This window comes from Cuculus canorus, chromosome 14 (assembly GCF_017976375.1).
Source record: "Cuculus canorus isolate bCucCan1 chromosome 14, bCucCan1.pri, whole genome shotgun sequence".
Taxonomy (NCBI): Eukaryota; Metazoa; Chordata; class Aves; order Cuculiformes; family Cuculidae; genus Cuculus; species Cuculus canorus.
Window position 1 is genome coordinate 13,243,810 of NC_071414.1, and position 24,647 is coordinate 13,268,456.

The following is a 24,647-nucleotide window of genomic DNA, read 5'->3' on the forward strand; positions in this document are numbered from 1 at the left end:
GTCTTTAAATATTTTACTTACTGCTCATCAATCTTCCCCATCTATGCAGCATTCTCAACTCCTTTGCAGTAAGACAGCCAATTCCTTCAGGGAATTTGGGAAGCAAAATACATTCCCACTCTTCTCAACGCTATGAAGACAGTAAATAAGGAAATGTTAAATGAAGAGTGGTGCTAAAGCAGAGAGCTGCTCCAGATCACTGTGTTATTGTCAGACTGAGCTGTCGGGCAAGAGCTGGCCCTTGTTGTCCTACAGTGCACAGGCAAACTCACGTGGCATGTTTTGATTCTTGTGAATCCCACAATTCAGGCAGTTTCATTGGGAAGGAAGAAGAGTTGACTAACAAATTAAGTTTGCATTACACAACTTAACCGGTGAATAACATCACTGTGAACGGGCACCACTGAAGGAGTATTTCTATTATCACAGAGACAGCCCAATAGTTTGATAAGTGACAACATGCATGGTATGTTTTTATTCAAATCTACTTTAAAACACAAATGATTCAATCAATAATCACTCACCTCCCATTCAATAACCCAGTAATCCCCTTTTGTCCAGCATAATGCCTAGACACACTTTTATTGACCCAGTAGTAAACTCATAGGAATTACCATTCTTGGACTACTAATGACCAGGTATATTTCTCCCCGCAGTCAAGTATTTATCAGGCAGAAGGCAAATACATGATTCATTGACTCATAATACATTACAGATAAATAATAATGAAAGACTGATGCATCATTCTTGTCGATGCGCTGAAAAGATTTGCTGAATCCACAGGGATCTCAAGGAAGAAAAAAAAATAGAAATAATCAAAAGCGTTAATCTGCAGGAATAGGGAATGGCATAAACCTACTGGGAGGCTAAAGGGACCCTGCCACCAAGACCAGACTTAGAGCATCACGCACAGCCTGATCCAATGCCAAAAAACCACAGCATCACCACATACTCTAAATGAAATTCTCAAAAATTAGATACTCAAAACTGTCTCACGACCCAAGATGTGGCTACAAACTATGTGTTGAAGGTAAAAAAATGATGGTATTTAAGAAATTAAAGGAAACCTTTACGAAAATTGCACAAACTGAATGAGGAAAAGAATATTGAATAAATTAATCCATATAAATGATTTTCCGTATGATTATTACTATGCAGCACAGCTTTCAAAAGTCACAGATAAAACAAAATAAAAGCCCACAGTGAACTGAACTGGAACACTGAATAATAAAAAAAAACTAAGGAGGAAACTGTTGTTATTCTCAATCACTCAAGTATAGATCTTCCATACAAAGAATAACAGTGCATCCGAAACAGTCATCTCCTTAAAATAAGCTATATATAAGCATTAAAAAGAGAACCACATAATACATGACTTATTGTTGCAGCCTTGTCAGGTCACCATTTTCTTTCTAAAGTGTTATACTGCTTGAGCTTCTGTTGGGAATTCTCCCTAGTAAATTCGGTTTTTATGTCACTTCTCAGGACTGTCATTTAAAGGATGACACAAAAAGATTCAGACATCTTCTGGAATAGCTACATGGAGCTGGAAAAATCTCAGCAGGCAGGAGCTCAGCAGCTCCCGGTCAGATGCCCCACCTGAACAAGAACTAGTATTGGACCAGGACAGGAGTCAGAGTCTGGACGCTAATGAGCTCCGGGTTCAGGTCCTTCAGCACTCTGGAAAAGCCAATGTGTGACTCAGAAAGCTCTTCCCAGTAGGCAGGATTTGGACAAAATAGGGAGACAGGATTTCACTCTGCAGCAGTCAAAACTGTGTTGATGGGCAGAGGTATCTTCAAGACTTTGTCTCCTGTTGAGGAAAAGATATCTCGTTGGTCATTCCCACGACCTTAAGTTTAGACCTACCAAAGCAGACAGGGCAGATGCTGTTAGCTTAGGGAGTTAGTGGCATGGTGTTTGAATTTGTTCTTCTCGGATATTCACATACAGGCATATATGTGCGTGTGTGTACACATCTCTCATACCTTGATTTCACCTCACAAGCCTGGTCACACATCTGCTCTTGACCTTCACTCAGATCAGTGTTGGATGCTCCTCCCTTGTACACACGGACCCAGAGCAGGCAGCCAGTGCATAGCACCACATATACGAAGCTCTTCAGCCCCACTCATGGTGGGAATGGAGATAGAACATCACAGGGAACAAGTTAATGCAAGTTCGCAAAATACTAGACCAATGCAATTGTAACCTAGTGCTGTGCTTAATAAAGTGGAAGAAATGTTCTTAAATCTCAGCCTCCACAAGGCTCGATTCCCAGAGAGCCCCTGGGCTCGGCTCCCACAGCAGGCTGCCTGAGCCACGCTGTCTAGCAGTGTTTTCTGTGTTTTACCAGGTCACCTGTTGCTCAAACATAGAGAAAAAATGAGACCTATCTACTAATATATTCCTCTGTCAAAGTCTGCTAAATCCCCATCTGCCCTCCTCTATATCCCTCACCCTTGCAGAAGACAAATTCTATTCAAAGAAAGTAACATAAGGAAAGCTCATTTCCTTTGAACTTATTTACAAGTTTTACCATTAAACTTGCCCACATTATGCAAGCAGCTTGCAATCTTCCCTAATTCTCTGACTTTAATTATATAATTGAACAACCCAAAACCTCATTTTTTCCAGGAAACATTAAACATTACCATCTTAATGAAATTCTTAATGAAACAGTCCTCTCTGCATGCAAATGACTGGCACTGGATTTGCTTATCACACTGATAGATAAAAGGACAAATGCCCTTCCTTTTGTCAATCACCAAGAGCGACAGTCCTTTCTCACAACACTTCTAGATAGATGGATAATGTGGATAGAATCAGTCAGAAGGAAGACATAACTGGGAAGGGCAATGAAGAGGCCAAGAAATGTCAGTAATTTTGAATAAACCAGCAACAGATGCACAGTCAATGCAAACTTTTCCCTTAAGCCCAGCTAAGTTCAGGGGGCTCTGCTTCAGCCAAGCTTTAATACTCAGGAAGGGAAGAGCCGTAGCTGGGGCTTGAATGGTGAAACAGCCAGTGGTCTCCGCAGGGGTCCTGTTGGAGCCATGCACTCTGATGCTGCCCAGAGTAAAGAAAAACTGTTGGGCATTCTAGAAACTTGATTTCTATAAACTGTTTTAAGACACGTGGCTCAGTCTCCACTTCAAACACTCTCCTTGCAATGCCTTTACTCCAGCATCACCTGCTGCAGACACTACTTCTGCCAACAAATGAGGAGCCGCAGCAGAGCCCATGCTGGAAGGAGCTCTGCTTGTGGCCACATCCCCAGCAACAGCCCTGTGCTGGGAACCCTCGCCTTTCTTCATACAGCAGAACATACGCCCATCACATGTTCCAGCACAGAGGGATGCTGGCAAGCAATGGCGCTAAAGGGACCCAAGAGGTACACAAGGCTGAAAACTCCAGGACAAGCTGGAAAAGGGCAAGGGGAAGATAGAAACCAGTACTAAACTTCTCACGTAACTCAGCTGCATGGGAGAGGAGTGTGCATGCACTATCAAAGGTATGGGAGTGTCCTCTCTGGTCCCATGTCCTCTTTTGGTGTTTTCCAGCAACACATCTGCTGCTTTCCACAACTGACCTTTGAGGCACTAGTCCAGCGTTCACTCCAAACACAAGGTAAGATTTTATTTACAAACCGCAGCACTGTTTTCCTAACACAAACCCATTCTGCCCCCCTTTGAGCATTTTTTTGCAGGGGATGTGTACGTCGCTGATTTGTTGTGCAGCACTAAGCTTTGCCCAGCTGAAGAAATTTTTGTCACGAATATTTTGGGTGCATTCATTCCTTCACTGTCACTTTGTGACCTCTAGTTCTTGTTTTTGATATGAGTTCAAAGACACTAGGAACGTCTTTCATTTTTATTCCCATCAAAAACGCATGTAGTTCAAAGACATGACCTTGGTGTCTGTGCTTCAGCAAACAACACCGGCCTCAGCACTACACCAAAACCCATGTCACCAAATCAGCTTCCTCGAATCTCTTCTAAATCTAATTCTTTCTAAATCTAATTCCCACAGAGGAAGAGCAAAATAGTTTTATTCAATAAGCATTAATTAATTATTTTTCTCCACTCATCCTCTTCACTGCAACTTTCACTGTCCTACTCCTTTGTCCCACAGACACCTCTCAAAGCATTTCAGCTTCCAGATTCTCCCAGTCATTTATTGATAATAAAGCTCAAGCCCCAGACGCCTTCCCCTGATTTACTCTCGAGTCTGCAATTATTTGGTACGTGGTCACAATAAACTTTAAAATAAACAGACAGATGGGGCTAGTAATTTAGAAGGAAAAAAGAAAAACCAGAAGAGGTGTCAGTGTCCGTGCACTACCAGAATGTCTGGGGAGAAAAACCCCAGCAAACTGGCAGTTAAAAATCCAACAGCACTTTGGAGATGGGGGTCCAAACCTGGCCCCTGCGTGGTCTCCACTAACAGCATTTTGCTGCCACAGAATTCCTATCGCTGCAGCTGAACGTCTGGCATTTTCCAGGAGATGAGGGTAAAATGGTCTTTTCTGTTTCAAGGTTAAAAACTGTAAGTATTTTTGAGTCAGCTACAAAATCATTTGACAAGCTGATTGCTTGATATCATCATCAGATGAAAGAATTAGATATGTGACTTAAGTAACAGAAATATGGGTAAGTTTCTTACGCCACTTTGAAGCCAAAGGTTGGGGAGCCTTGCTTTGACAAGTCGCCCCTGCCAGTGTTGATTTCTCAGCTAAAAACTGCTGCTGAGTTCTCCACACATTCAAGTAGGTTCAATTTTCTCAGCTCTTCATCTTTCCTTAAAACCTTATTTCCCCAGCTACAGCCCTACCCAGCATCACACCAGGATGTTATCTTTGTTGGTAACAGAATCATTTTTAAGACTCTGGTAGGCAAAGAGGTTCTTGGTCCCATGACAATTCACAAGCCTAAACAACAACAGCAATATCCTAACTCACAATTAATACAGTCTTAGTGCTCAAAGAGTCCAACTGAAACAAAATGATATTTGCCCAGTAAGAAAACATCCACAAAGCACAAGAGACCAAAACATGGCCTGCGAGGCTCAAATCAACTCATTAAAAAAAATAAATGGTAGCAATTCCATGGGCCTCAGTGGGAATTCAATCCAGCACACAGCTTATAAGCCACTTTCACCAAGTGCCTTTCATTTCAGGCACTCTACAGGAGAGGTACATCATTATTTGCTGTAACCCCAGAACCTTCCCCTGTTCCGATTTGGTTTTTACTGTATGATTCATTCCACTCTGTCTGCGTATTCCCTAGTTGTGCATTTTTGTCCTTGGCATTGTTTTCTGTCCTTTGCATCCCATGTGCTATATTCCTCGGCAATTATTTATAGAAGGGACTCATCCATCCCCAGATCCGTGCCCCTAGGTGTAAGTCAGTACAGCTCCAGCTGTTTGTCTCCCAGGAATTCAATCACCTTTCTGCTCACAGGCTGCAGCTCAGCATTCACAACAGCTCGGACTCTCTGCAGAAGCACAATTCCATCCTTCCAGATATGAGATTTCCATTTATTCTTCACAACAGCCACTTCCATATGGGGGTATGAACTCAACGCGTAAAAGCAGGGTCTTCAGAACTTATTTTGTAAGCTATTATACCTAGCACAACATTGAAATCCTGCCTTACTCTCATATAAAATTTGGCTCTTTATCAATCCCAAAAGAAAGCCTTATTACTTTTATCACAGTACCATTTGTGATGATAAAAAAAAAGCTGCTTAAAGTGCTCCAAATCAGGCATTCCTGAACACACCAACCCGAGCATGGGGACAGATTCAGTCCCACTTTGCTACGTATACTGTGATTTGTCCTTCTGTCTCATTTGATTTTTCTCTATTACCTCTTTCTTTTCCTCTCTATTCCTCCTTATTTATAAAGGAAGGAACAATTTTTTTTACCTCCCTGGGTGGGGAGTCTGCAGTGACAGGGTGGGGAAGGGAACCCTTTAGTGATCAGAGGGGATGACAGCCAAGTGCCTTGGAGATGCACCAAAAGTGCTGACTCTGCTCCTGACAGCCAGGAACAGCCTCCTGGTCACGCTCTGTAGCTCTGACCAAACCCTTTCTGAAGAAAGCATATTGATGACAAGTGACCGTCCTATCACCACCCGGCTTGGCAAAAGGTCACTGCAAAACTTTCTCTCGCTCTCATCCATCTTGTTGACTCTGCGGAGATTCTGCAGATTACAGCAGAGCAACTGTATTATTCCGGCTCATGAGAACATAATGTTTCATTGCTGACTTCCACAGTCTCTTAAATCTATCTATATCTAATTAATTTTGCAAAACAAAAACTGACTAGCCAAATAAACTCCACCACAGCTTGACAGCCAGTAAAATTATACAAGTTAATGTTTGTTCAGAAAACAGATCAAGAAAGCACAAGGGGGAACAAAGAGGAAAGGATGAATAAACTACTCAAGACATAATTGACTTCTAAATCAGTGCAAAAGACGGGGAGGGCAGCCACAGCACACTTTGGCATTGCTTTTCAATTAAGAAGGACAGCTTCCTGCGCAGGTTGAACCCCGGTTTAAGCACAAGCACCCAACCCTTGACCACCAGTGTTATGGGACTGATTCAAACACAGCGGTGAACTTCCTTCCCACAGCAAACCAGCTGTGGAAGCAACACACACCGAGTGTAGCCGCTTGCACCTGCTGCTACCCACGTGTGTGAACACAGGCGTTTGCTAGAATAACATTTTCAGGAATTTACTTGCAAGGCCTTGAGCTGAAAGGCAAAGTATCGAGGATGGTTACTTCTTGCTGTGTCCTTTCTACTTCCAAAGAAATATTTTATGTACCTCATCTGCACAAAAGCCAGTAAATTTCTAGGTCTACTTCTTCTTATGTAGTATGTCTGAGAGTAGTCAGCAGTCAGCAAAGGCAATAGACTTCATTAAAGTGGCGATTAACAAAACTATTCCTCAAAACTTTGTCCTAGGCCTGGGAAGTGTTAAGGCAGGTGGCTGCACAATCGTCTGTTTCGTAAGGTATCGCTGTGAGCTTTCAGTAAGAAGCAAAAGGATAACAGATTTCATTCTCAACTGAGCAAGTCTTACTCAGATAAAATGAACTTTTGCCTTAGCAAGCAATGCAGGCTGATGTCAGAAAAGGGCAAAAAACCCTACACCTGACTCACTTCAGCTCTGTAAAAGCATCACTCCTATCATCCTGCTGTTGAAAGGCACAGAGGATTACAAGTGGCAAACTGAATATAGCCGAGCTATGCGGACCTAAGGCAGCCACAGCCCATCTCGGAGAAACAAAATTAAGCATTAGCAATGACCCATTCCCTCACTCGGCAGGGACGAGCAGAGCTCATCTGGCACCAGGAGGAAACCCACAGGGGGGTCCAGCACGGAGAGATCGCTCACTGCCAGTGCACACAATTCTTCCACTAATCCACCTCTCCCCAAAACAGTCGACCACGTCTGTTTAAAGAAATAAATGGGGATTAAAAGGAAGAAGCCTGAAATCCATCTGACTTGAAATTAAACTGGCAGGGAAAGCAAATTGCCATGAGACAGTGATTTGCTCTGGAAAGAGATGCAGAGCTGCTGTGGGTTGGGGGGGTTGTACAGGGAGTCTGGCAGTTAGACCCCAACATCCCCTCACCAGCAGAGAGGATTGCTCATTTCTGGACTTGTTTGGGTTTTTTAATATAGAAAAAGGAATTCCCTCCCCATGAGAGAAGGAGCTCAAGGATGACCTTAGCCACATAAGCAGATCTTTCACTTATGCTGTGGGTAAATGTTTTCACTTAAATAATCTAAACTGCCATGACAGTTGCTTTAAGTGTTTGCTAACATTCTCTCCCCCTCACTCCCCTTGCCACATTTTTACTCGCTTTGCCTAAATCTACAGCCGTTTCTATCCTGTTTCCTAGCAAGTACATTTGCCCACATTTTCTCTGGAGAACCAGCAGCAGTTCCTCAGCTGGTGCAGACTGGCAGAGATCTTTAACTCTAATCAGAGCAATGCTCATTTATTCCAACTAAGGATCTGACCCCAGGACTTCCAGTGCTTGAGCTGTATTAGAAGCAGAATCATCAGACCAGGTCATTACATGTTTGGGAGATGTCCAAGACACTTTTCAGGTGCTACAGAGACAGCCAGCAATTCTGCAGTTCATAAGGATTTTTTCCCCCCTCTGAATCAAGTGGGATGATCACTGCAAGGATAAGGTGCACAGGCATCTTTTCCAGAAAATTTAGTCTTTTGATTAACGTACATGTCAGGATCTACCATAGGGTTTAGTTGCAGGGTCAGGAGTCCAGGGATACCAGTCCATTTTATAATTCAAGTCTTGAATGACTTGCACTCAGTTTTGGTTTTTGTTTTCAGTCCGAAAATTGAATGTGTTACTGAAGCATAGGCAAAGACCATTAATATGTGTCAATTTTGGCAAACAGAACCATCTCCCGATCCAAATTCATGAGTTAAATTTGAAACAAAGTTAAAAACTACCAAAAAAAAAAAAAATCCAGCCAAAGCAAACCAAAGCAAAGGAGAGTGGGGTTTTCATAGTCCTTTTCTTTCTCCGGAGTGCACAATTTTATCATGTTTTTTCCCCATTTTTCTGTGGGAAAGTCTACCCAAAACACAGTGAAGAAAGGATACCAGGCACTATCTGGTCATATCTCAAACAACCAGATTCTTAATAAAAGCATGCAGGAATGACTTTCAAGACCCTGAAAGACTGCCTTCCTTGATACACATGGTCAGTCCGTAGTAGGCTATCCTACAATATCTTTGGGGTTTGCCCAGGATAGAACCTTTGGGGGTACCCAATCACTGGGAATCCCCAAACACTGCATATTCTGCCTAACATCATCTACACTGAAATCAGTAAAACCTCTCTGAAATACTAAAACACTTAAAACTGGCTCTCAACTCTGCTTGGCTGCTCGCACTAGAATAGGCCACTACTGTTTGCTTCACAAGGTGTTTTTCAAGACAAATGAAGAGCAGCACAGGATGACGGTGACACAGAAACCAACCTTAAAGCAGAGAACTGTATCAATATGTCACCACATACACACACCATCAAAAAGCCTGACCCTGCAGATATTGACAACAATTTTTCTTTACAGAAGAAGAATTCAGCCAAAATCTAACAAATATAATTAACAAGTGAGGGAAGACATGTCCAAGAACAAAGCCATTTATTTGTATATTTATTTTTCCATTTAAGAAAGATGACATATTCTGGCGTGGTTTGCCATACCTACCATTTCCACCCTTTAACACCTCTACAAACCTCCCTGCTAAATGAGGAATACAAATACAGCTCTTTTTCTAAGCAATCTCATTTCTTTCTTAGTTACTAATGTCTCGGGTTAACTAATTGAATTCATGTTGTTTAATTGAAACATGTTAAGTGCAGTGCTTGTTTCTAATGCAGCAGGGGGGAAGACGGACCTAAAACAATGAGTTTCAGAGCTGTCTGCATTCATTGGCAGTATATTTTTACCTTGGTAAAGAATGGGATATTCAGAACGGTATTATGGAAACTATTTGACTTTCTACCTAGAACGAGAGAGGAGATATTCCTTTTGTACAACAACATTTCTGTAAATTTTGTTTAGCTTGCGTGGGATACAGTTAATTACAGTAATTTATCAAACTGGCACAAGGTAGTATTCACACACAAAGTTTTCCTGCAGTCAGAATCCTTAGTTTTATATGAGACTGGTTTGTGCTAATTGAATTTTCACTTGGGTAGATAAAATCTTTAACAACTCTGGAATAACTAAGTGCTTTTTGTTCAATGATGTGGATCAGAATGATTTACAGCACCTTTCACATAATCATGCTAATTTTGCTTTCATATGATTAATTAAAACAATATGTTCTTTCTTCGTGAAATAGAATTAGTGCACCCAAGGAGACAGGTTTTATTGCAAACTTCTTTTTCTGGTAATAAAAGCAATTTTCACACACCGTCTTTTTGGCAAAGCTAAGTAAATACACTTAAGTGGGCAAGAAAACTGTAACTGGGGTCAGATCCCTCCATGGTGTATCAGTAACAGGTTTAGCAGATTGCACCAAAGAGGGTTTAGCCCCAGTGCTGTGAAGCAGAGCATGGCCAACATGAAGCCAACCTGGACATCCCACAAGCAAAAGTCCCTTCTGACTGCCATAATTACCTACAGACAGGCTCTCTCTTACAATATCTAGAGCCAAACTGAAAGGCGTAGCTGTAACAAAATAGAAATTCAAATGCTAAATTGTATGATGTGTGCGGTCCAAGCTCCAGATCCAGCACAAATATATAATCTTTCAGAACTATTTAAGCACACCAAGAAGGATCGGATTACTTGACCATGGTGGTCAAGCTGAATCCGACCAACAAGTTGAAACAGAAATGAGACTGACATAAATGCCTCTTGAGAAATCATCTGGCAAAACAGAGCTTATGTGCCAGCTCCTCAGTTTGCTGCTCAACTGCGGGGATTCAAAACGGCACTGAGCTCCACAGCTATCGATGGGTCCATGGGTCACCTAATCTTTCCCATTTCAGGTGGCTTACGATGCAATACTGCTATTTCCCAGTGAGGTCAACAAGCTCAGAACATCAAACACTGTTAGCAGCATTAAAGTGCCACACCTCGTCACATTGGTGCTGAGAATCAGCAAAAGGGAAATACAACAATAAAAAACACGTGTGAAAACATGGGATATTTTTTCTATGATCCACCTCATCACAGCATCATGACTCTACTACTCCTCTGATCATAGGCTCTGCAGGCATCACTGTGTTAAAATTCACTAAAGAAGAACACGAGTGACTTTCAGGTCTTATCAGGAACGCAAGGAAGCAGGGAGGAATCATTTGCCATCTATATTCAATTCAGCAACTTCACCTGCACAAGGTGAAGTGATTACCAAGAGCCACTGGTTAATCTTACACAGGTGCGGTGAATAATGGTATGAACGAACGATGAATTTTAACAGAAATACTTGGCAAAGACCTAAAACCATCTAGCTGTAGATGATAAAGTTCAACACAGGTTAATTCACCCAGAAAAGAAACCATGCTGAGCCAAAGTGTCAGGCGAGAGCAGTGCACCACATTATTTCACAGCCTTTAAGGGAAGCAAAGTGGCTTCTGCCTGGTACTGTAACCTCACAGGTAGACACGCCAGGAGCTCCCTGCACTTTCCTATCAGGTATAAAAAACAGAACTTAAGTTGAGCTGTGTGGCATGTCCTGTGGCATTAAAATAAGAACTGAGATTTCAGCAGGAAATTCAAGCAGGAACAGGTACATAACTAACTGTCTGTGCACACTCTGTCATGGGTGATCCAGGAATTCCCCAACTCATCTCTTCCCAGAGGCAATGGACCATTTTAGAGCAAAGCCACTGACTGCTATGAGAGTGAGAATTTGGACAGTGCAGAAGATCACAGAATATTTGAGGTTGGAAAGGACCGTGAAGATCATCTATTTCAACACCTTTGCTCGGGACAGGGACATCTTTCACTAGAGATGCCCCTAGGCAGCTCCTGCTGTGCACAGATAAATTGATGGACACCACTCTACACCTCAAATGCATGGATTAACCCCCTGAGTGGAGAGTCTGGCACTCCTCAGAAATTCCTGCTGCTGAAGTGACCAAACTGCATACAGGTAACTAAGTTATCAGTAGAACCTGTTCCTGCAGATAAAGAAGTAGTCTCTTAGGGCCCATGCAGAGGTCCCAGAGAGTGAACTTGACAGGGCTTTGCTCTTGTGTATTGGGTACCAAAGAAGAAACTTTTATCGTTATTTTTTATTGTCCCTTCCAGGTTTTATTATTCTGCCTTAGAATGATTATTTAGATCTTCTCCTTGAGGTAAATATTGATGAAATACCCCAGATAATGAGATCTGCTACAAGAGAGTAGTGAAGTGGATCCCATGGGAGGCTCTGGAGGAGAGGCAGGTGCTCTGGCTGGTGCCAAAAAATGAAGAGAGAACCTCAAGAGATGCTCTAATAGCACCAAAGGGGTAATTGTGCAACCTGATGCGTGAGGATGTAGATTCACAATCATCATTACCACTAATAGCAATCATGTGGATGGCTAAACTCTCCACATAAAGCACTAATTATTTATCACCCAGGTCCCCCTCCTGTCTTACTTCTCTTCAAGCCTGGATCAAGTTTCTGGACAGGAAAGTTTACCCACATTGAAGTTTCAAATGTACCAAGTACATATCATCACATCCCTGACTACAGGCTTGAATCTAAGCCTTTCTCTAATGCATGAAACAGTAAAGGAAAGTCTATAAAGCTGGGTTTGTGGGTTTGGGTTTTTTTTTATTTTAACCAATTAAAAATATTCAAAACAAGTAAAGTTTATTTTTGTCCATCACCCAAAGATCTTAAGTCACTTTGCCTAAAGAAGCCATGAGTACCACAAAAAAAACTCAATGGTCAAATGTCAGGGAAAAAAGATTGAAGTGGGTTTGCATCTTAAAGCAGATATTTCCACCACAAAATAATCCTTCCCAGACAGAAAACCAGTGCAAAACCTACAGTAACTCGGGTACATCGAACTTTGAGGATTCACATGCTGTGTAATATTCGTAGAATCACTAGGTTGGAAAGGACCCACTGGATCATGGAGTCCCTGCAATAAAGGAGAATTCCAGCTGTTCATTAAATAATTCTCTTGTAATGGTCACTTTATTGTGTAAAACCTCCCCTAATATTAACACGAAGGGGTAGAGGGTTTCATCCTCAACCCAAGCGTTCAGGTGTGAAGTATAGCGCAAGAGTCAATGGCCAAACAGTTTTTCTGTGTGGACCTACATTGTTCATTGGCACTGTCAGAGACAGGAGAGAAAAAAAGGGATCCCAGACAGGCGCAGCAGAACCTTAAAGCAGCCCAAGAGACACCTACAAATCCTAGAGCTGGTTAATGACAGAGTTAATCTGCCATTCCTCCAAGTGGCTATAAACAAGGTGAACAGCCCAGAAAAAATAACAAGTCAGGTAGGGCTACACATACATATATCTAATCCTTGGAGCTCAGATAACCAAGAAACATCATCAGAGTAGAAAGCATTTCAGTAACTCACCAGCCATACCATACAAAGAAACCAGCATAAAGACATAAATATAAGAGTAAAGATCAGTTAAAGCAATCACTTGGGGTTAGGGGGAAAAGTAACACTGGACAGCTTGAAACAGAACATAACTAGTACTCGAACCTAACATCAATGCTAAAATATAGCTGCAAGTGCTAGGCAGAAAGCAAAATGCCTCTGGAAAGCAACTGTGAAAAATTTAGGCATCAAATAGAGACAGTCTATCAGCAAGCAAAGGAAGTCAAGAAATCAATCAAGTTTAGGACAAGCTGAATATAGATGGAACGTGCACATCCACCAGCACAAGGAAACGCAAGCACTCCCAAGGAGCCTGGAAAAGAGATCTTCTCAGGAAGGCAGGGCAGTTGGTATGGATACTGAGCTTGAAATATTTAAACCTAGTTTCAATTCCTATAAAAGAGATGCAGAACAAGACAAAAAAAAACTAAAAAAAAAAAAAAGGAAGAGGACATTTGCATAGGCATGTCCCTGTACCCATCAATAAGTCTCCAAGGGTGACTGAACAGGTTCTAACAGAATAAGCAGTGAACCCAGAGATACTTTAGCTGGAAGAGAACCTCTCAGCACTAGAGCAAGTTTGACAATTGCAGAGAGCATGGCTTCCTGTTATTCTAGTAATCCATGGGCTAAAATATTTATATTGATTTTAAATAGAGAATGTCTTTTATCTATGCCGGTACTTTTTGCATCTGCCAAACTGTCACTGTGTTGCAGAAAGATAGTTCACCAACCCCAGTGACTATCTGTCTGTGATTGTGTTTTGAAGTCATTTTTGAGTCCTTGAGTGAACAAGCTATTAAAAACAGACAGGCATACCACACCTCACACAGGTATGGCTTTTCCAGGAGTTCTGGCAAGCAAGCAGTTAAAGCCAAGGTATGTACAAGCCCACACCACCTGTAACTACATTAGCAGTCACAGTTTTTGGTGTAACAGCCCACAAGCTTTACGGAATGCACATGTATTTTGCAATGTTAGGCACAGAAGACAGTGTCATCCCAGGAACTGGCCAGAACCCACGAAGAAAAACAGCTTTTGTGAGATTAAAGGAACATTACTACACTCTGCTGCAACTATCTCCACATCTCAGCTTGCTTTCTCCAGCAGACAGAAGGGCGTATGGTTGTTTATAAAATCCCTACTGCTACAAATCCCTCTTTGTGCCTGCAGTTGTATCCAGAGCAGAGGCTGAGCGAAACAGCGAACTGCATGTGACAGGCAACTTAATGCATTTCATGGCAACACTTAGGGTTGTAGTCAAACTGTCTACTATCAGACTGTAATTTAGGTGCCATAACTACTTCTCTTCAGAGGCTGATGAAGAACTTGTTCTCTAGGAGCCCCAGCCAGTTCCTGGTCTTCACCTTTCCATGCCCTCTGGAGCTCACATAATATAGTGGTTATGGCAGCCAAGGAAGTTGCCCTTTGATTATGTCTCTTTGATGCTATTGTGCTGAGGGCATAACAAAAATCCCATCTAGAAAAGCACGGAGAGAACAGACTAACAGGCTGCTGCTAGTGAAGGGTGGTCTGGACGCTGCCCGCGGTCAGACAGCGTGCTCGGTCCGTCTGCCCTCTCGCTGGAGACAAGAGTCCCGCTGGGGCCAGAGCAGGCTGTGTGTTACACACCACTGCCACCTCCTCCAGCGACTGGCATTTTCTGCTTCTGTAAAACTAATTTGATGACTGAATTAAACTAATAATTGCCTCGTATCCAAATATGGTCTCTGGGTGCACTTGACCTAGAACGTGCTACTCCTGGGAGGTACCAGGGAGATCTACTTGTATTACTTACAGAATCCGGGCTAATGTAATTAATTTTTGATGGAAAGTACTCAGTTTTGCAGATGGTGGCTGTCTGTTTTTTCTGCAGCCAGGGCCACACACAGTTGCTGATATCTTTTCACTTTCCCTTGTGATGCAAGAGATGATAAAGGGGCCAATTAAAACAGACACCTTGAAAGGGAGACCTTCTGTTAACGGGAAAACCAAAAGCAATTTACCATTTGCGAAAATTCTTATTTCTATCCTACCAACCACTCACCCACTCACAATATGCCTCTTGAATACAACTGAAGGCTGAGGGAGTCCATCTGTCCACACTTCCATAAAGTCTTTCAAAGCAAGGTAACCATTACAAGCTTAATTACAAATGACATCCTGAAATTGTGCTATTTTCCTCTTTCCATGAGTATTCCAGGTGCTTCCAGTTCCAGGTGCTCCTCCAGGAGCTCGCCAGCCCCTGACCACCCACCCCACAAGCAGGAACAGGGCATTCGCAACCTGCATCAGAAGTCTGGGAACGCGAATGTTGACAACGCAGAAGTAGTACTAGAGTAAATAATAATAACCAATTTTTTCAAAGTAAGCCTGTGCTTTCCAGTTAATTGAACTCAATTTTTCACTCCCCTCTGCAGTCAAAGGAATAGTCACAGACCACCACCCAGAAGCATCACACTTGCTTCCTGCACTACGCTAAAATCCAGAGCAGCCTCAAACTCATTGCTAAGGTTCCCAGCGACCTCCCTAGGGAACTGCTCCTCTTCCCTCTGTGCCTTAAATTCCCTACAGAAAAGGGCACAGGGTTTTCTATCTTGTCCTCTGTCTTGGCTACTCAGATCGTGGTTTTTTGCAGGCTAAACCACTGCTTGCTGCAGGTCCATACAGAATCCTCGCCGAAGCAAGGCGGATAGTATTTCATCCTCACAGCTCACAAGAAATACTGATGGGCACTTCAGAATATAGAGCATGAAACACAACAGTAAAGATGCATTTCTTAGCTTGGGATTTACTCTCCAGGGAAAAGTGAAGTTCTGCTGAACCTTGCCTAGCTTGAAACAGCATGGAGAATAAGTAGAATCAGCTTGGCTTCTTTCTCCAGAAAAGATGCACCAGATCCAGGTCATCATCTGACAGCAATGCAGAGGAAACCCACCCAGAGAAAACACGCCAGAGGAGGAGGAATTTAGGAAGAGAAGGTGGAAGAGTTCTGCAAAAATAAAGAGGTAAGAAAGAGCTCTCCAGAGTTTTGACTTATCCCAGAGATGAATGAAATGGTGGATTCTGGTGCCACTGTGAGATACTGAGTGGTTTCTAACCCCGCTCCCAGATATGGGTCATTTTCTGTTAAAACTGATAAGACTATCATTCCCACTTAAATCTATTCTACAGGTATCCCACCAAGACTTGTAAGGTTTTATCCCTTAAGCTCTCACAAAGCACTGAATGGAGTTATAGATGCAAAGGGAACGGTGCACACAACACCATGCCTGAGTCTGGCCGTGGGAACTCAGCCGTTCTCCCCCAAGGCACTGGATGAAGTCTGCCAGGGGTCATGTGCACATCAGCAGAGGGAGTTTAGGATATCTGCATGAGTTCTGGTGCTTTCACAGCAGAGTATCTCACCATGAAACTCCATCAGTAGCAGATGATTTTCGCACACATTTATTACAGGCTTGAGATAAGAGTTCATTCTGGTCACTCATTTCCATTAATGAGGCTCAGGATGAGAAAATCCAAACCCAGAAGGATGAACGCACACACAGAGCAACATCCACACATTGACAGCAGCCAGCTCAGTATCTCACGACTCCCCTTGGGGGACAGAGGAGGGCTCAAAAGGGAAAAAGCTCAATTCAGCAGCGCTGACATTATAAGGCCTTCAGTGCAATATTAAATTAGAGGCTTGGTACTCCCTCTAGGACCACATACCGTTATTTGTAATACAGTTGAGCTGCACTTAAAATGAGGACTTGTGAAAGGAATAGACTACCATAAAAAGAATTAATTTTCTGTACTCCAGATCAGAGCTGCAGCACTCAAGTGAGTACTTTGGATACGAATAACCAAAAAGCAATAAACCTATTAGAAGAATAAACTTTTACTGCACCAAAAGGGTGAAAGAGTGACCTGTCACATGAATGGCTCAGTTAAACGAATATATTTTCTCTTTCACAAATCAAAGCACATTTCCTAGGGAAATGGATCTTTTTTTAACAAATGCTTCTTTTAGGATTAGCCATGTTGGAACCATAGCTTGACTTTAAAACACGGCTGTGCGTTAAGCAGATTTTTACTAGAGCGCAGAAGTTATGGATGTAGTTAGTCAGCAAAAAAATTAAAAGAGGATAATCAGAAGAGTTAGGTATTAAAGAGCAAGAGAGACTATTCCGCATGCAAAATGCACTGCAACTTTCAGTCCGTGGCAAAGTGATCATGACTGTTGTGCAGTGCTTGGGGCAGAGGCACAGACCCCATTTAAAGGCAAGTGTCCCATTTCCCAGCGAGTCTGTTGCTTTCCTCTACTCTTTGCCAGCAATAGCTGTAGAGTTTGCACCTACAGCAGGTTGCAGCAAGGGCACGTCCTGTTTATTTAAACCTCTGTCCTCCATTCTCCAGGTTTCACAGCAGTGACTGACGACTTTCATGTTCTGTTGTAGAGGCCTCCACCAAGTTACACGTGTCCTGCATATCAGCTGTTCATCCATCCAGTGTTCACAGCTCTACTGCTCTAAAAATCTGTACTTTGATAAAAGGTCTAAGGTTTGATGACAAAAAAATGTCTGGATTTTCCCAGACTGATGCAGACAAGTCAGATATTCACGATCCACCTATGCAGATGAAGACAAAATGCTCACATCTTTAAAAGAAAAGAAATCAGACATTTCTAGGAGCTGCAGTCTTCAAGCAGTGACTCAAAATTAAAATAGCAAAACCAGCAACGGTTACATGTACTCAAAACACCTCTGTGGTGGTGAGAGGGATGCTCGCCTTGCCCACAGCCCCTGCAAAAAGCCATTGAGTCCCTCTGTTCTTGTAGAATGGCAATGTTTTATTTGCCTAAACAAGATGTGCCCAGATTTTGATGAGCCTTTGCTGCTTTTTAATCTATCAGGGAGTTGCTCTTGCAGGGAGTACTTGACACTGAGTGAGAGACAGCGTTGCCTGGTAAAACCCGACTGGACTGTTTATATGGAGGCTGTGTTCACGCATCCATCAGGTGTGCTGCTCACACAGCCCAGCCAGACACAGCTCTCTGGCAACTTTGGCAGACATCACAGCACAGTCTCTCACTCAGGGAGAGCGTTTTTTTCTTCCCTCGCTACCCAGATGAAGGAGAAATCCAAGGAGACAGTCATCATCCTTCCTCCTCACATTGCTTTTGCACTTCACAGTCCTGGCATTGCTGAGCTCTACAGTCTCCATCTTTTTCTTGCCCTGGATGTGGTAAGGTGCAATGATTTTATTCCACCTTTAATAACGTGGAAACTGGCATTTAATTTTTAAAGTTATCTTGAAGCCAGGCAGTTGCTAAGCTTTACACATCAACAAAATCAATCTCCTTTTGGGTCATTTAGAGAGTTCAAGAGTCCAATGTTACTGCCTGCAACTAATCTCTTCCTCCACCTCTCCCCTCCTCTCTCAAACACCTTTTCAATTTTGCCAGACTAGAGGCAGGGGTAAGGTCAGACATCTGGCAGGGCTCCTGGGGTACTGCAGGGGCCATAAACCAACAGGAATTAAAGTGGGAGATATATGCCAGGTTATCAAGCCCATTACCCGGCCAGCAGAGTTTAGTGGCCCACAACACACTCCCTCGTGCTTTATCTACAGGTCTTGAATAGATCTTGCTACTATTCATTTCTGGTCACTAAGACTTTGCAGCTCTTAGGATGACCTGCAGGCTGGTTTGACGACCTGCAAAGGCTGTCATGTCTAAAAAAAAAAAATATCAGTGGATAAAGGAATAGCTAAGAACATATTCCTGCAGGGATAAGTCCCTGGTTTTAAGGTTTCACGCCCTACCAGTAAGTTCATTGCACTTGTGAGATGTGCCCATACCATCCATGTTTTAAAACCTACACTAGAAAACAGACTACTTTTTCTTCTCTTTGGATTTTCTAAAGGGGAAGATCAAGAGACTGGAATAGAAGAGGGGAGGGGAAGCCACAAGTAGGACCAGTTCCAAGAACATCAGCTACTTGTCAGCTCTGCAAAATAGCTGTTAATTTATAGAGTAGAAGTGTGGAGGTTCTTTCAGAGCCATACGTCAAAGCTTTCTCACTATGATACCTGGCTTTATTTGGCCTTCATATTATGGACCAAATTGGATTTCTCTGGTTCTGGATAAAGCACACGAGGGTGATGTACTCTGTGATTTATTGCTATAAGTGCTTAAAATGCCTCCCACTAAATTTGTTGTGACCTTATCACACTATTAAAACCTCAAGTAAATAAGTGCACTGAGTAAAGGTTAACAACACATCAAATAAAACAAACAGCAAACAGAGGGGATCGGACCTACTCACTCACATCGCTGGCACACTGCAGGGAATGAAACTGCTGCATGGTCTGAGGGAAGAGCTCAGACGATACAGAGCGGTGCACAGATAACAAATGGGGTTCAACTCCCCAGATCAGACCCAAACCCTGGAGCCCACCGAGTGCTACATCTTTGCAAGAACACTTTTCACCTTCAGAGCCCCTGGATCAGTCCCCCTACAGAACAGCATCCCTAGACCTCCAGCCCAGGCTGGGTGAAGGGGACACCAACACTGAGCTGCACAGGGCTCCCTCAGCGCAGGGAACCTGGATGTGGAATCAAAAGCCCCGAAACCGCTGAAGAAGACCCTGTGCAAAAGTATTAAGCACTACACATGCTGCCAGAGAGAGAACAAATAGCAGCCTTCAGGATGGGGCCAAAAGGAACTGTACAACTTATCTGCCCACATTAGCCTTCTTCCTAGAGGGTGAGATACTCCCCTTGGAGCCCACAATACTCAAAGCAATAAGCCCAGGCACGTCTGTAAAAACCCAGGTACCACAAAGATCTCTTCCCCTTCTTCTCAAATAAGATCCCTTGAGCTACAGGTTCTCCATCTCCACTCCCTCCTCTAGGTCATTAGACACAAAGGGCTGAAGAACTTACACCAGAGGGCAGAGCTGCTCATTTCTGGAGCAGGTTTAAACCACCACATAACAAATCAATAACAGATGAAAGTCATAGCTGTCTCCCTTTTCAGTGCACCAGTTAGTGTCCCTCTCCAGGCAGAGTAGAAACTTTTTCAGTCATAGCTCCGCTGCCACAAGGAAATCCTTTAGAGAAAGAAATTTACACTGTGATCCATAGATAAGAGTAATCAGGGACAAATCCAACCCAGACTTTTAAACAAGGACTGAGTGTTTTCACCATAATAATTGGTTTAGGTTGTTTTTCTGAAAGACCATGCCTAGGTCATGCCTTCTATTATATCTCACAAAGATTTACACATTACCAAACATCTCTGAATAAAATTAGTATTCTAAAGTGTAGAAGCCCTTGAAGAGACATGAACAACACAAATGCAGACCACTGACACAGAGAAAGAAAAAGAATCCTTGAAAACACCTATTTAAACAGATTCCTTGCTGTTTTGTAGAGGGAGAGATTCTCATCTCCAGGTGCTCATCATTACAGGCAGAGGTAATAATAAAACTTTGTGCAACTCAGGGCCACAGGACACACCTTCCCAAAGTCAGAGCTTACTCAAATGAAAATCAAAATACAGCAGGGGGAGGCATTTTCACGAGAGACCCCCAAAAAAGTGTTTTAATTTCTCAAGACAAAAGAATAAAAACAATTCCTGAATAGAAGTTGAAACAAGTTGTATTAGTTTGGCCTCTGCATTCAGCCTGATTAGAGAAGGTTTTTTTGTTCCAAAGTAAATATTCATTTCACGTGTCAGGTAAGAGTGAAGTTTTGAAATTTTCTCCCTAAACTGTTTGAATACAAAATTTAGTACTCCAAACCATGTTTTCTTCCGATATATCAGCAAAGGCAAGCCAGGTCATTAGAATCCCCTTCCTAGTTATTCTAACAGCAGTTGTGATAATAAATTTATTATTTTCATAATTGCTCCATTATAATTTAGTAATAGGTTTATATTAATTCCAAAATTCTTACTATAAGGCATTATCCAAACAAAATAAGAAACAATTAAAATTGAATTAATCTAAAATCCAACTTCTAAGGCATTACCCAAACAACATAAGTAATACGTAGCATGAAATTTATCTAACATCCTATTAAAAATTATGACTTCAATGCCAAAAAAATATTTTACTTAAAAGCATACAATGTAATAGACTTTTTCTGCTATATTTTTGAAGCAAATAGCCAGTCCTAGTGCTAAAGCAACTACCCAAGGTTGGTCCCAGAGCCCAGCAGCAGCCACCGGAGCCCCTGCTCCCACTCAGCCTGCCTCGCCCTCTGCAAACATGTTCCTCTATGAATTATACAGTTATTACACCAGTCACTCACTTTTGCCAGAACAGCCAGGACTCCTCAGGAAGCTTCTTTGCAGGCTCCTGCTGCCTTCAAGCCTCAGGGTTAAGAAATCCCTCTTCTCCAGCTGCAGGAATGTGCCATGCCTAGTGCCTTCTCCTTGGCAGCCTCAGCAGGTAACCACCCCCAGGGCCCGTTAACCCAGTGCTTCAGGGCAGCTGTGGGGAGAAGCTCTCAGCCCCTAATCACAAACACCTTTTCACCTGGTTTCGCCTGGGTCCCGCCTGGGTCCCGCTTGCTCAGAAGCAGAGTATTTCAAGGAGAAAAAGTTTTTTTAAACAACACACCCTTTCCTTGCAGAAATCACAACAGGTTATTATTTGTTCTCCAAGGTTTCTGAGACCATTGTGGCACCATCTACTATCTCGAATCATGAACCGGTTTATTGTTTGCTGCTTCAGGGAGTATGTAGCCGAGTCCTGCCTTGGGCAGCTCTTTTGAATACCCCTTCATTAGGTTGTATCCACTTTCAAATTAAAACCCTCATAATTTTTTGTTTTAAGCATGTGTTATACTGTTTTTGTAGGAGAGATGTATTTTCTCTGCAGCAATGGGACTTGTATTAATGCAAAACAGCCTTCAGTGTAACAAATACATGGTAACCCTAACACGTTTCTATAGTATGCCTCAATAACTTAATATTGCCATATTAAGAAAAATACTACAGATCAGATTCCTATCTGCCATGGCCCACAAGGGCAACTAAGCATCATTTTCTGTCAGTAACTTCATCTCAGTGTGTAGTTTTACATTTGAGAATATGTGTCCATGTTCAGAAACATATTAAAGCAAACACTTAACTCCTCCACTGTCAGTTATCTCCTGTCTCTGCCTTTCTGAAATGAGTCATTAACTGCATTTCATTTGTTCAGTCCCAAAATCCTCAAATTCAGCTGCAAGAATGGAACCCTTTTGATCTTAGATTGCCGCTAATTCATAATTGATAAGCTAGTCTGGAAGGAAGGAAAAGCTTCGTCCCCATTAGTCGCTCCACTTAATACGTTTGGCGATTCAATTATGCAAAACCCAACTCTCAGGATCTGACTGCCTTCCAAAATGGAGTCAATGGGGGAAAGAAAAACCCAGATTGAATTATTCCAGCTGTAAATCTTCGTAATAGCATATACGTCATGAGAGTGAGATCCAACACTGAACAATTCTGTTTGTTTTCCGAGCTGTTGCTTTGTAGAATTCCCAAGGCATCCATTAACAACTTCTGAGAGCTCAGCAGAGAGGGATTCATTCCTCCTCTCTTACATTCTTTTGGTCAGGTCATTAGGCTGCTTGCTGTAATGACCCTCTTTGGCCCAAGGCACTAAAAGCCTTGGAGTAATGTATGACCTAGTAAGTGAGTAAGCATGAAGGAATAATTAACAAAAGCCACTTTGCTCTTTATTTTGTAGAAGAGAAGCTGTCATTTCTTTCTGAAGATGTTTGAATTATAAATGTGAGGAATATGAGCATTGTGAAGAAAACAGTAACGTGCAGACATCAATGGGCCAAAGCATGTGTTTCTACTGGCAGACTGACAGAAGCAGGACTACGCAGCAGGGAACTCAGCTAAAAGGGCTCATACGCCTACATCACCTCATACAAATTAACAGCAATCAAAAATATGTATATGACTGTACCCGCGTTCTGTTACCCAGCAGGTTGTTGGGCTTAAAGAAGAATCGTTTGACTTATATTTCACTCAGACAAAACTGTACAACCACACAGCAAGCTGCAGGGAGTCAGGGGGAAAATAAAGACAAGAATTCAAACAAGAACTGATTCTAAACACAGGACATCCTATTGAAATCAGGGCGGTCACCTGTTCAAGACATTTCAGTTCCATAGTTGTCCAGAATTCACCCATAGTAGGACAAAAAGAAAAAAATGTAGTTTAATTTTCTACTGGCTTATGTCAAGTAGTGGATGGACTTCATGCTCTAGGAAGTTATAAACTCCAGCCTAAAGTTTTTTACAGTAGGACTAGGACAAGGTCTCTTTTCTGGAGATAATCACACCTTTTCTTTTTCGGGTGCTTACAGGATCTCTTCTCTACCTGTCACTGATTTTCTATAAATTTCATTCTCTTCCCACACTTGTCCTCATCTGTCAGACTTGGTCAGCATGTCCTGACGCTGCTGGAAAGTCGGGGTGATACAGAAGAATGTGATGGCATAAACCTTCTCTTCTTTACTAAACTACACTAGAGACAAACACAAATACTTTGCAACAGAAACGCACATCCTCTCTTTCCTTTTCTCTTATGTACTTTGAGATTCTCGTAGTGGCAAAGTCAAAGGCTTAGAGCAAATGGAGAAAACATCTTCACATTGCATTTATTGCCAGAGTATGTCGAAGCTATGACATAAACCTCCTTGCATTTTCCCTTAAGGGCTAAGAAATTAACCTCTTACAATGCTATACCTATTGAACTCTCCAGGTTTCCCTTGCTCTATTCTTACTTCACTGCTAAAATCCTTCCTGCAGCTGGAAATTGCAGGTTAGAACATGTCCTTTATAAGTAGATAGATGCTACCTGTCCTCACAGACCATCTCCTTTTCCCACTTTCCTCTTTGTCATGTGCTGCAACCCACCCACCTTTACTTTGCCCTCTTGGCATTCTCATTCCTCTCCAAATTTCCTCTTATTTCCCAAGGGAAATAATATGCCTCAGCCTTACACAAGTTGATGTGAGCAGTAAACAGCCGCTTGCTTCCTCAGGTAGTGCAGCTGCTTCCCCAGACCCAGGGTAGGGGCTGACCTGCACATCACAGGGGTTCAGAGCTTTGGCTTTGCTGGCAGACTTTGGGAATCCTGCTTTGTGGTCACCAGGTCTGGGACCATTGATCCAGAGCTGGTTCTTTCCTTACATTTTGCCTCTCCTGCTTTGCTGTGTGTTCTCTTGTTGTTTTTGTTTTTCACAGACACCTGGCAAAAGAAATCCAACCTGCACCTCGCTGACATTTCAATAATTCATGTTCAACTTCAGTTACCTCAAGTTTAATAAACAAGTTCTTATTAGAATACAATAATTTCTTCTTAAAAGGGCAGTTTTTAGGAATGAAAACACAATAATTACCTCTAAGATTATGTGTGAATAACAAACAATCAGTCCTCCTGGTTTTGTTTTTTTTTGTTGATTTGCATGAGAGCTTTTGCCGCAGTTCCCCTGGCCTCTGTTTTAGCAAAGGCTTTGCTTTTAA

The 24,647-nt window shown here is 42.3% G+C and overlaps 1 protein-coding gene across 1 annotated transcript in view; it reads left to right on the forward strand.

Annotated features, from left to right (window-relative positions):
• The first annotated feature begins 10,856 nt into the window (after positions 1 to 10,856).
• Positions 10,857 to 24,647, forward strand: part of GEMIN5 (gem nuclear organelle associated protein 5) — a 51,635-nt gene continuing 37,844 nt past the window's right edge. The window contains exon 1 of the mRNA XM_054079332.1: positions 10,857 to 10,863. The gene's annotated coding sequence lies outside the window, so the exon portion shown is untranslated. The remainder of the gene's footprint in view (positions 10,864 to 24,647) is intronic.